The sequence below is a fragment of the Triturus cristatus genome, chromosome 3_1 (genome assembly GCF_964204655.1).
Source record: "Triturus cristatus chromosome 3_1, aTriCri1.1, whole genome shotgun sequence".
NCBI classification, from domain to species: domain Eukaryota; kingdom Metazoa; phylum Chordata; class Amphibia; order Caudata; family Salamandridae; genus Triturus; species Triturus cristatus.
Genome location: NC_140583.1, coordinates 1,112,248,531 through 1,112,261,141, shown reverse-complemented (window position 1 = coordinate 1,112,261,141; position 12,611 = coordinate 1,112,248,531).

Sequence of the window (12,611 nt, the reverse complement as noted above, 5' to 3'; positions counted from 1 at the left end):
TACTCAAGGTGCTTGTAGGCTGCACGTACTTTTCTAAATGAGATAGATTGGTATATAGTTCCCTGTCTGTGTTAGCTTAACTTGAAGTGGGGTGTAGGTCCCGGCCGTAGTTATTATGCCTAAGGCAAAGCCAGTAGTCTCGACCTCAACCATGGACAACTACTTGGTTAAGATGGTCGATAAAATTAATCAAGAACGAAGGAGATCGTTAGGCCGTCCGGGGTCGCAAAGATCTGAGCCCCCCCTGTCTAACTCGCCGGCACTAGAGTCTCCTTCTGATCTGGATCCTAATACATCTCTGTTACCCACTGAATTCTTAAATGAGGGAACCCTAACGGATACCTCTAGTTTGGAAAGCGGTATCCCCGAGCCTACAAACGACCCTGAATCAGGTCAAGTTATTATTACTGATACAACAACCCCTAGTCAGCCGGTACCTAGAAGCCTAAGACTAACCCGCACTTGCAGGAACACTAGTAAAACCACCCAGCCTAAGCGAGGAGGGAATCGCCATGTTAAGAAAAACGATCCCGCCCCGCAGAAAAAGTTACCATCCCAATCTGTGTCAACGGAGGGAGCTAAGGTCATCCTTGATAAAGAGCAGCTGGATTTTATAATTAATGCTATAGATGCCAAGTTCGACATTTTGTTTAAACCCTTATTGACCAAACTTACTACTCTCACTGATGAAGTAGTCAGATTGGGAGGCATCTTGGACTCTCTCACCAAGGTTAGACCTGCTGCGAACACTGCTGCTAGTATTGTGGTGCCTGACGAGATTTCTTCAACTGCCCCTAATACAGTCTCATTGTTGGGTGGGAGAGGTAGCTCCGATAGCAGACCAGGTAATGACACTGGAAAGCCTTCTGTAGTCCCAAAACCATCTTTTCAAACGCAGGACTCCACTAAATCACCCCCTAGCTCAGCATCAGGGGAACCCATGGGTCATACTGCTAGCATCCTTAGACATAGTAACCCTCAACCGGACCTGCCACCTACGTGTGCTCCTTTTGTAGCTGTCCTGATGAATGTCCCTCCTGTTAAGAGGCAAGGTGGCAATCCTGTAAACGGTGAATCTCACTCGTCACTAAAGAATAAGACTGTGGACTGGCTCCACCGACAGTGTGATTTCCCTGTAGCCCTATCTAGGGATATATTAAGTACCAGGAGAACCAATTGGGTTGGCAAATCACGTAAGACCTGTGAAGGCGACTGTATAGTCATTAATTTCCGCAACCCCCAACTTACCTCTACAGTTTTGATTAAAGCCGCATCTCTCCCTGTGAGTGATCAATGCATTTCTTTGCGGCCCCTTGGGTACTTCTATAGGGATTATGCTACTCAACCTGTTATTCAGTCTGTTGATGAGCATCACTGGTGTAGGCCTAGAGTCCAGAACCTGTGTGCTGCCCCCGCTATCCCTACGTTTAACAGATTCCAACCTTTAAGTGGGCTTGACTCTAATGATTGACTGGAGCCCGCTATAGACGACGCAGGGATCGAGGACTTGCATTTGGGTAAAAAGAGCTCTAATTCGGACCCTAAGTTACTAACTAGCATTACTATTGATCCTGGTGTAAGCCATCCAGACCCTATTGTGGCTTGTGTTCACGATAGCCTAGCTAGTGCTGGAAGGGATAGGTCTGTACTGAATGCCCCAGTCCGTCCAGCTTATTACGGCTCGTGTTCTATTGCCTGCTGGAATGTTGCGGGCCTATCACACAAGGATGAATGTTTAGGTTTTTTTGATTTTATCAACCTTTTTAAAATTTTATGTTTTCAGGAAACCTGGAGTCTGGACCCCATTAATTATAATGGCTTTGTTTCATATCAATTACCTGCTGTGGCTTCAAACTCGGGCCTCCTGATATTGATTTCGGTTGATGTGCCACTTATTGTCAAGAAACACGTCCTGGTGGGGGCCCATTCCCAGATATTATGGCTTTGTAAGGAGCAGGATAGAAATATCCTTTTAATTAATTTTTATAATAATGTTTTCGATAACACTAGGCAACAGGTAGCTTATGCCCTGGAGGCTGGTCTGGCCAAAATTGTAACAGGTAACAATATTGCTTTTGACTTTATTTGGATGGGGGATTTCAACACCTCTGCCTGTTTATTCTCTGCCCATAGGGTCTGTGGTTTCATAAATAGTCGAGGAGACGGTGCCGCCCATTTTCCACATAACCCATACGGGGACTCATTAAACAAAATCTTGATGACATACGATATGGAGATTCTGGGGAATGGGAGGGGCGTTTTTGGTGAAATTTTACCCACTTTTAAGGGCAGAAACGCAAACACTGTTATTGATTTCATATGTACCTCCTCCAGCCTTAACCCATGGTGTTCAGCCCCCATGGTAGTGGACAACTTAATTAGCGACCATAATTGTCTGACCATGGAGACGGTTCTCTGGAAGGCCAACTCAGACCCTAAACAATGCGTCGTTGAGAACATTGAACCCCATAGACCCAACGGAACCAGAATTAGGTGGAAGGGGGAGAAGGCAGATCTTTTGTCCAATTCAATTATTGCAAACTGTTTAGAGGAAATTGATGCTATTCTAGCGAGTAATGAGTTAACAGATATAATTCTGTATAAATTTGTTGATATTAATCATTGTATTGAAGCCAAATTTACTAAGCAACACAAGGGCAATTTAAATCAGCAAAAGGGGTGGTTTGATCACGCAAGTACTGCCGCCCTTAAGAGCCTTAAAGTGGCACTGGCTGCTAAACAGAGGGACACTAACCTTATTAGGCATCTTAGGGTTACTTATCGGGCAGCAGTAACAAAAAGAAAGGCAGAACTGAAGCGTGAGGCCTGGGATAAGCTAGACCAGGCCGCTGAAACCTCTGATTCCTCTCTATTCTGGGCTACTGTCAATAGCCCTTTTCTAAGGAACGAGGATACACCTGTTCTGTCGGCAAATGTCAGTGAGGAAAGTTGGGTCTCTCACTTTTCTTTGATTTTTGACTCTGATAAACATATGGAAATTGGAGGTGGGATCTGGCCAATAATTCCCCTTGATATTTCCCCTACCGAGGTCAAGAAATGCATCAACGCAAGCAAAGGAGGGAAGGCTCAGGGGCCAGATGGGGTGCCGGTTGATGTTTATAAAAAAGAACCTGAGATCTGGGGCCCGCTACTGACCAAAGTATTTAATGCTGCTGTAAGTCTCGGTGCACCGCCTACATGGAAGGAATCTACTATTATTCCTATTTATAAGAAGGGGGAGAAGGGGGATGCTAAGAACTACCGCCCTATATCCCTCTTAGATTCCTCCGTGAAAATCATGAGCCGGGTTCTTCTTGTTAGATTAGAAGAATGGGCAGAAACAAATAACATCCTGGCTAATTCCCAATACGGATTTAGGAAGGGTAGAGGCACTGTGGAACAGTGTCTCAACCTAGAACTACTTATTGGGAAATACACCATGGCCAAGAAAGGTTCCCTCTTTCTCTGCTTTGCAGACCTTAGTAGTGCCTTCGATATGGTTAACCATAAGATTCTATGGGAGACACTACTTGAAATGGGGGCACCGGAGGGTATCGTTTATTTCTTGGCCAGGCTTTATGCTAACCTCAGTTCTAGCGTTCGATATGGCCCAGGTGGGGAGTGTACTCCGAAGTTTTCCGTTAAGCGTGGTATCAGGCAGGGGTGTGTGTTGGCTCCCTTGCTTTTCACACTTTTTATCAATGAGGTTGAATCTGTTTTAAGGGTTGTGGGGGCTGATGCCCCAATTATACTCGATGTCCATATCCCAGTCTTACTATATGCAGACGACGCTGTCCTCCTCTCAAGGACCCCTGTCGGCCTTCAACGGCTCATGGACAGGTTTTCCATGTTTATTGGGGAAAGGAAGCTGGTTATCAACAAAACAAAGACATTTGTCATGGAATGTGGCCAGGGCCGTAAAAAGCCCCATGCCTTCTTTATAGAGGGGCATAGGGTTCAGACGGTTGATACTTTTAACTATCTGGGTATCTCCTTTTCCAAGACAGGTAGCTGGTCCAGCGAAATCACCCACGTTAGAGCAAGAATGGCGAAATGTGCTCACAGGGTTTTTACGTTTGCCTCTAAGTTAGGGGACAGACGGATTGGGGATATGCTGAAAATCTACCAGATGAGGTGTCTTTCAACCGCCCTTTACGGGGCAGGTGTCTGGGGGCATGTTTTGGCTGGAAATTTACAAGTAGAGGAAAACCTGTTTTTAAAGCGGCTACTCTGCCTGCCTATCTCAGTATCCTCGCACCTGGTGCATAGGGAACTTGGGATACACTATCTTTCGGATTCCGTCGCCCATAGACCTTTATTGCTGTGGCGTGCCATTTGGGCTAAGGAGGAGACTTCCATGAATAGAGCCATTATCAAAGATGTTCTGTCCCTAGATAATCATCTAAAGATCCCTTGGGTAAATTATGTTATAAGCAGCTTCAAGGATATATATGGTCTTAATTTATCTGAGGACTGTTATGCTGCCAACAGTCTGACTAAAAGCGAATTGAAATCTGTTTGGTTGTCTTTAAAGTACGAGCAACGTCGGAAGGCCAGTAGCAATTTATCCACCTGTATGCTCTATGACAGCTGTTGTGAGCTGTCAGGTTATCAACCCTATTTGAGCTTTGTTACTAGACCCTCACACAGGTTCGTTCTTACTAGACTCCGCTTTGGGATTGCTCACCACTTAGTGGCGTTTCCTATGATCAAAAAACACCCTAGCGGTCCATGCCCTTGTGATGGCACTACAGCACAAAGCACTATGCACTTTTTATTGTTCTGCCCACTATATGGTAACTTTCACACTGTTCTCTTGAAGCCTATCTTCAAGAAATTTGGTGTTAGAACCGTAAAAGATGCTTTGAAACTGATATTTAATCCTTCACCCGATGTTTGCTTTTTTACTGCTACATTTCTTCTCAGAGCTATCAAGGCAAGGCCTAGTATTATCTTTTAAATAGACATTGTGCTGTTTTATATATTTGTTTGTTTTAACTGTATTGATGAAGCTTTTATGATTTATTTTGCTAATTATTCATGTATATTAATGATGTTTTATGTATGATCTGCTTTTATGGACTTTTTGTCAAGCTCCGAATAAAGCTTTATGAAATTGAATTGGTAGGTGTGACTGGTATGATGCTGAGATGCCTATATGTAAACTGAGCAAGCTGCCCATAGATTTCCTGAAATATGAGGCAAATTGGGCAACCTGTCGGCAATTATTACATTTGGGAATTCTTGACTTCTATGTAGATCTCTGAGAAATACCATTCTAATTTGACATGAATGACTAAGCAGTTTGAAATGTAACATTTCTAAAAATGTATTAAGTATGATTAGGTTTATGTTTTTAAAAAGGTGTGAATTCACAGTTTGACATGAGTGGGGTGGGTAATGGCTTCTTGTTTTATTGTTAAGGACTTTTTCTCTTGAAAACAGAGCAGCACGATACTGTCGATTGTTCAGTATATTTTGCTGACTCCTCAAATACGACTTTCCATAGTAACATATGTTCAATTAGATACTGCCACTTGCTGATGAATAAATATCTCTTCTCTCTCAGTTTGAGTAGTTACACTGGTCAGGCCTTCATTTGTCAATCAGTGCCCCCTATTAAAAGGTCCAGAACTGAGAAGCCATACCTACCAAGTTGAGTGTATCAGAATGTTTGCATTGAAAAAAGGAAGGCCCAAGGCAGTCTGAGAGATCTGTAAAGGATATGTCTACAAACCAATATAAGGGCCTGTGCAAGAAAAGGTTTAATAGACTGTGCAAAAATTAAGGTTATTAATGGGAAACCAATCAAGGGTTGCTTAGAGGGGTCTAGCTTGGCTAAGGGGCAAGTGCCCAGAAACACGAGAAAACCTAGGCTTAGTAAGGTGATGAAGAACGTGTTTGGGCAGGTCCGGATATAAAGAATTAGCATAGTTCAATTTGGCAGCAATGATAACTGAACCTGCCAAACACTTACCATTATCATTGAGGAAGAGGAAAACCTTCCCCAAATAATGGAAGTAAAAGGAGAAACGAGATATCACAGAATAAAGCAAGATAAAGGGGTTAGTCAAAGTGGACTCCAAGGTTATGTATCATATTTACAGAGGTCAGACAAAAGCCCATCTCTGCTGGGTAGTAGCTGTAAAACTAAGGATGAGTCTGGGGACCCATCACCAGCATCTCAGTTTTGTCGAGGCATATTATAAGCAGCTGGCTGACCATGCACGTTAGATGTGCTTTATTCAGGTTTGGAATAATGCTGCTGATGAAGCATTCTCCCCCAGCTTAAAGATAAACTTGGTGTTGTTGCCATCCATCTAGAAGATGAGTCCATCTGAGTAATGAGTCTGTTCAGAGGCTCAACATAGGTGTTAAACTTATGAGATGATTGGGAGGACCAGTAAAGAACTCCCCTGTCAAGGGGGGATGGCAGGAGAAGAAGAGGAAAAGAGAGCAACTGAATAAAACATATTGGAGGGAAAGGTCCTAATGCAGAATAGACCAGCCCCAAATAGTCAATTCAAAAGGATCAAATGATATATGAAGTCAAAAGCGACTGTCGGATCAAGCAGAATCTGGGCACTGGCATCACAATTACATCACAATTTTAAATAGTGATGCATTGTGGTAGCTTATATTAATTGGGACACATTAATGAGACCAGAAGAGTTTCAGGAAACATCTCAAAGGTACCAAGGAGTCAGAATATAAACAGGAAAAGCATCAATGGGTGATCCATATTTAAGAGCTATTTCCAGAAATTGGATAGTAGACAAGGGAGTGTTCACTGACAGAATAATAAGGGTGACTTCAGATAAAAGCACTGAGGTCCTATGGTCATTAATACACTGACAGATTGTAAAGGTAGAATTGACAGGTTTAATGAAGTGGTAAAGGGTCCTTTGCTTTCCAAGTTTAATGATATAAATACAGGAGCACATGGCAGTGTATCCTCGTCTCGTGCTTTTAGTCTGCCACTGCTGTGGCAGGAGCATTCACTACACACAGTTCAGCTGAGCAGTCAAGGGCCATAAGTAAAATAACAGCATGTTTGGTGCATGGATAACTGTAATGCCCTAACATACAATTCTATCACATGTGCAGCTAAACGTATTGCCAATACAAAAGAAGGACTAAAACAAAGTGCACATCTTTACAGCTTATTTCCCCTTATAAAACAAAAAGGCCATGTACAGTAATGATTATAAAAGAACAAAGTCTTTGTACTTTACAGGTACAGAAACATTACGTGACAGCCTGGTTAAGGAGTCCATTTTGTCACGTGAATAGCATGCATCAACTGTGTCATGTGAAGCGTTTGTAGTGTCTTGAAATTGACGCACACGAGTCCCCTGAACACTTACCAAACTGGCAGTTTGCAACCCAGGATGTGAGTGTGAGTCAGCAAGTGCTGAGTTAATATTCCTGTCCTGGGTCAATGTCTCATTGCAAAACCAATGAGAAATGTCACCCAAGTCATTACCCTGCAAATTTTTACTTGATAAAATCCTTCTTGCCTGTTCAGGAGAAAGTTTGACTAAACATTTTCTACTTCACCACCCCTATTATCCAAAAATAAAGAACCTTTTTATACTTTCACGACTTGAACAGGAGACGAAAAATAGACGCCCCCATTTTCACCTTGACTGGATTTTTGATCATAACCCAATCTCCTACTGTAAAATCTTGACCTTTCACTTTATGTTTTGAATCAAAATTCATTTTCTGTTTGTCAGTACATACATAACAATTAAAGTTGGCATTCAAATCCTTTCCAGTCTTGATACACATTGTCCAGTGGTTTCCACTTGAGCATAAGGCGGAAAGGAGAGATCCCAGTGGTATAATGGGGGAAGTTAAATAAGACCAAAGCTTGCTCCTCACGAATTCTTCTACAGATGCATTAACAAGAGCTGTTTGTAGCCCCTCCTTTATGAACCTGTTCATACGTTCCACAAGTCTGTTGGAAGAAGGGGAGTAAAGAGCTACTTTAAGATGTTTGACATGATGATATAATAAGAAGTTATTAATCTGTGCACACGTCAAATGAGACCCGTTATCAGTTACCACCTCCTATGGACTGCACTCAGTATTAAAATGTTTATACAAGAACTTTATAATTGCGAAGGTGTTAGGTGTAGATGTAAACTCAAAGTACACCCATTTAGAGTAATAGTCTATTAAAACTATAAGATACTTCTTGTCAACAGGCAGCAGATCAAGAGGCGCCGTGAAATCGAAGGCGACTTTACTCAAAGCTTCATTAGGTACAGTAACAACATGCAAAGGAGTGTGAGTGGTTTTCCAGTTTTTCTTGGACAACATACATGTTTAACATTTATCAATCCAGTGTGTAACATCCCTATCCATTGAAGGCCACCAAAAGTGCTGTTTTAAGATTCTACAGGTTCCACCCACCCCTAGATGGCCTTCATGTGAAGTTTTATTGAGTTTACTACGTAGTGCTATGGGGAGGGAACACATCCATCAGCATGTATAAGGACATCCCTAACTATAGACAATTCCGTGGCTATTTGTGTAAAAGGTTTGAGGGGTGATGGAAGAGTGTGGTCTCTGGGCCACCCTTTACTTACCAAATCCATCGCCCTCTGTAACACTTCTTCCTTTTGTGTAGCATCCAACCACTCTGTAGAATTTACCACACCTACTAAACACAACATATCTTCTATGCTTGCAACAACACATTCTACCTCATTATGTGAGTCATCTTGTACAGTACCTTGCAAAGGCATTATTGAAAGGCAGTCAGCCCTGACATTTCATCCACCAGCAATGTACCTGATCACAAACTTGAACTCCTGTAAATGAGACAAAAGTCTCACCAATCTATCAGAGGCCTTGCCTGTTCAGTTGCCATTTAAAAGATGTAATAATGGCTTGTGGTCAGTGAAAATCCCAAATTCCATTCCCCATAAAAATGTCTTACATTTTGCCACAGCCCAGGAACAGGCAAGAACCTCTCTCTCTATTGTACTATAATCAGACTCTGCTTCTTTGAGACTTCTAGATGTAAAACCAGTTATGTATTCCTTAAAGAAATCCATTCACAAAGCACCACACCTAGGCTGCACTGGCGAGCATCAACAGTGAGAAAACAGTTTTTCCCCAATGTGTAAGATGACAACACAAGAGCATTGATAATTAAATCTTTTTCACATTGAAAAGCTTCATTAGAGATTGACTTCCACGTAAATGGCACACCATTTTTGAGTAAAGAACGCAAAGGCTAAACAACTTGAGCATACCCAGGAACAAACCTGGAGTAATGTTCACTTATTCCTAGGAAAGATCTTGATGCGTCTTTATCTTTAAGAGGTGTAGCCTTTGCAATAGCATGAGTGAGAGAAAATGTGGGTTTAATCCTCATAGAAGAAACAATGTGACCCAAATTATCCAAGCTGTCTGTAAGGAATTTGCATGAGTCATACCCAAGAGTGCTCCCCACATCTTTGAATATGTTTAACACCTTTCTTAAAATCACTTTGTGATCCGACACAGACTTTGAAAATATCATAACATCATCCTGATAGACCAGCACACCATCAATCCTTCCCAAAAAGTGATCCATACTTTTATGAAAAACACTTGCTGCTGAGGCCAAACAAAAGTGCAATCTCAGAAATGTATAAGCTCCAAATGGAGTCACAAAGGAAGTCAAGTCACATGACTCTAGTGCTAGAGGAATTTGATGGTATGCGAACTTTAAGTCCAAGAGGCTGAACACCTTGGAGCCCCCAATATTGGAACCTAAATCCTGGATTTTTGGGAGTGGGTGGCATTTAACAACGATATTCTTGTTGAGGGTGCTGAGTCAACACATAAACGATTATGGCCACCCTTTTTGCGAACTACTATGATGGGGCTGAATCTATGGAAGTAATCACACCTACTAAAACTAGGTTTTCAAACAAGTGCTTATCATCATCTCTTACACTGAACGGAATTGATCTGAACTTATTAGCAATGGTAATAGCATTCTGTTTGAGCTTAATTACATGTTCAAACTTGGTGATCTTACCAATCTTTGACTCAAATATTGCAGGAAAACTTAATAGAAGGTTTTTGTAAATCATCACTCTCACCATCACATACATTAGTGATAAGTGCAACTTGTGTGTCATTTAGTTGTACAGGAGTCTCTGAGCCAGACAACCCATACGTGTTAAATCCTGCCAACACACAATATTTACCGCAACATATACCTTGGTTTTGACATGTCTACCCAAACATGAGACATTCTCAGTAAAATAGCCTAACTTGTCTATGTTGTTATCTCCATAAGCTTTAGGTAAAATATCTGTTTGTTGTAACTGAACCTTGGCAGAGCACTGCTGTGTAAAAAGAAGATCTGAAATTATCATGACAGGTGCACCTGAATCCGCCCTCATATTTAATGAAACTTCACCGATGATTACCTGACAAAACCGTCCATTAACTTTGAGACTAGCTTGAGAAATGTCATTGGTATCAATAGTTAAAAACATTTTGTGAAACTCATTCTGCAAACATTCATCATTAGGCTGTACATTGCTCACTTGTACCACATCATTTCCTCTGCACACAGGTTGGAAATGACCCATTTTCTGACACTTGAGACATCTCCAAAGTTGGGCATGCAGGACTATTACTCAAGTGTGAACGAGAACTACATCTGAAATATAGTGTACCAGATTTCTTGCAGAAAAGTTTCACAGCCCTGTGTTTGAAGGAAATAGCATTCACAGAATCTACGTCCTGAACTAAATTGACTACAGGATTGCAGAGCACATGATTAAAAATATACTTGGAGAACACAGCAGCATGTTTAATCCCTTTTGCCATATTTATCACTTTAGTGAGTGAAGGATCTCTGCAACTCAATTTTCGCTCTTGAATTTATTTTGAGGAACAACTATAAACAAATTAATCCTTAATATTGGTGTCCAGTGCTGGACCACAATTACAATTAGATGCCAAATATCTGAGAGCCGAAATGCATTCTTCTCAATTTCGTCAAATTCCTGCCTTCTCTTTACGAAATTAAAGAGTTCGAACAACACATTAGGTTGTTCCCAAAATCTCTTACTCAATCTCTGGACTGCATCAGAGTAAACATTCCAGTTATTAGCATCACAAGACGGTGCATTCAACAGTCGTAAATTGTCAAGTATTTGCTGCCCCTCACTGCCAAGATAACTGAACAGTGGCGAAATTTTTCTCTTTAGGGAATATTTCTCCTTATAAATTGCCACCACAAAGTTTTCAAATGAGCGAATCCCGAAATTCAGGGTGTTTTAGGTTTTCCAGGTAATGGTAAAATCAGTGTCAGCTGTACGATTTGTTGAACACTTGCTATATTACTGAGAATGTACCACCATCTACTTTTGTCCTAAAGGCAGAAGACACAATCCTGTATAAAATAAAAGCTAAGAAGCCTACCAGGCAGATCCAATTTGATGACCAAAGAGTGTTTTGCTAAAGAAAGTATCCAAGCAAGAGTTTACACAGTTAATCTGCCAGCTCGATAATCTTTATAATGAATAACATGTTGAAAATGCCACTTTTGTATGATTTCCAATCAATAATGATCCCAATACAAAATGGCCACAGTGCGTCGCATCATAACATCACTAGTCACTTGCCATTTAGCAACCAATAAAGCTGAAGAGGGAGCCAACGCCTGTTTCAAAGGACGCTAGCTTGTGCGATAGGGACAAAAAGCAGCAAATGCCTAATCTCAGGGGTGTAGTATCATGATCACAGTGCCACATTCACGTCCTGTATGCCGGCATGGCAATCGAGCCCCACAGTGGCGAGATGAGGATGAAATCAGCACGCTCAACACAGAAACGAGGCAAAGAGCACAAAAATAGTTGGGTACCTGCAACCACAAGCCACTAGTCACCAGATGTAAAGGTAGGATAAAGAGGGATGATAAAGTGGTAAAGGTTCCTTTACTTTCCAAGTTTAATTATATAAATACAGGAGCCCACAGGAGTGCGTCCTCATCCTGGGCTTTCCTACTGCAAATGCCGTGGCAGACGCATTCTGAACATACAGTTCAAGTGAGCAGTTACGGCACATAATTTAAATAACATGTTTGTCGCATGCATGACTGTAATGCCCTAACATACAATTCTATCACATGTGCAACTAAACTTATTGCCAGTACAAAAAAGGACTCAAACAAAGTACACTACTCTACAGTGTCAAGAAAGAAGAGACATCTTTCATCATCACAGACCTCTTGAGAAACGTAATAAGCAACATTGAGTTCTTTAATTATATTTTTGGCTATTCTGTGCAGATGAGATCAGAGTGGAATGTAACTCCCTGTGAGCTTCACAGAGGAGTTAAAGAGAAGATTTCAAGGGTTATTTTGAGTTTTGTTACAAAACCTACACCATTGTTGTCCTTCTTAGGAAGTTTTAGGTATGGCATTAGCTATAAGACTATTAAACCAAGCAACAGGCATAGCCTAACACTAAGGGGCCGATTACGATGTCAGGCGGAAGGGCATCCGAGGGCATGTCAGAGGCAGACCGTCCGACCGACTTGTTCGTAGATGCGGTTGTTCCGACTGACGCATTATGATACCCAAAATCCAT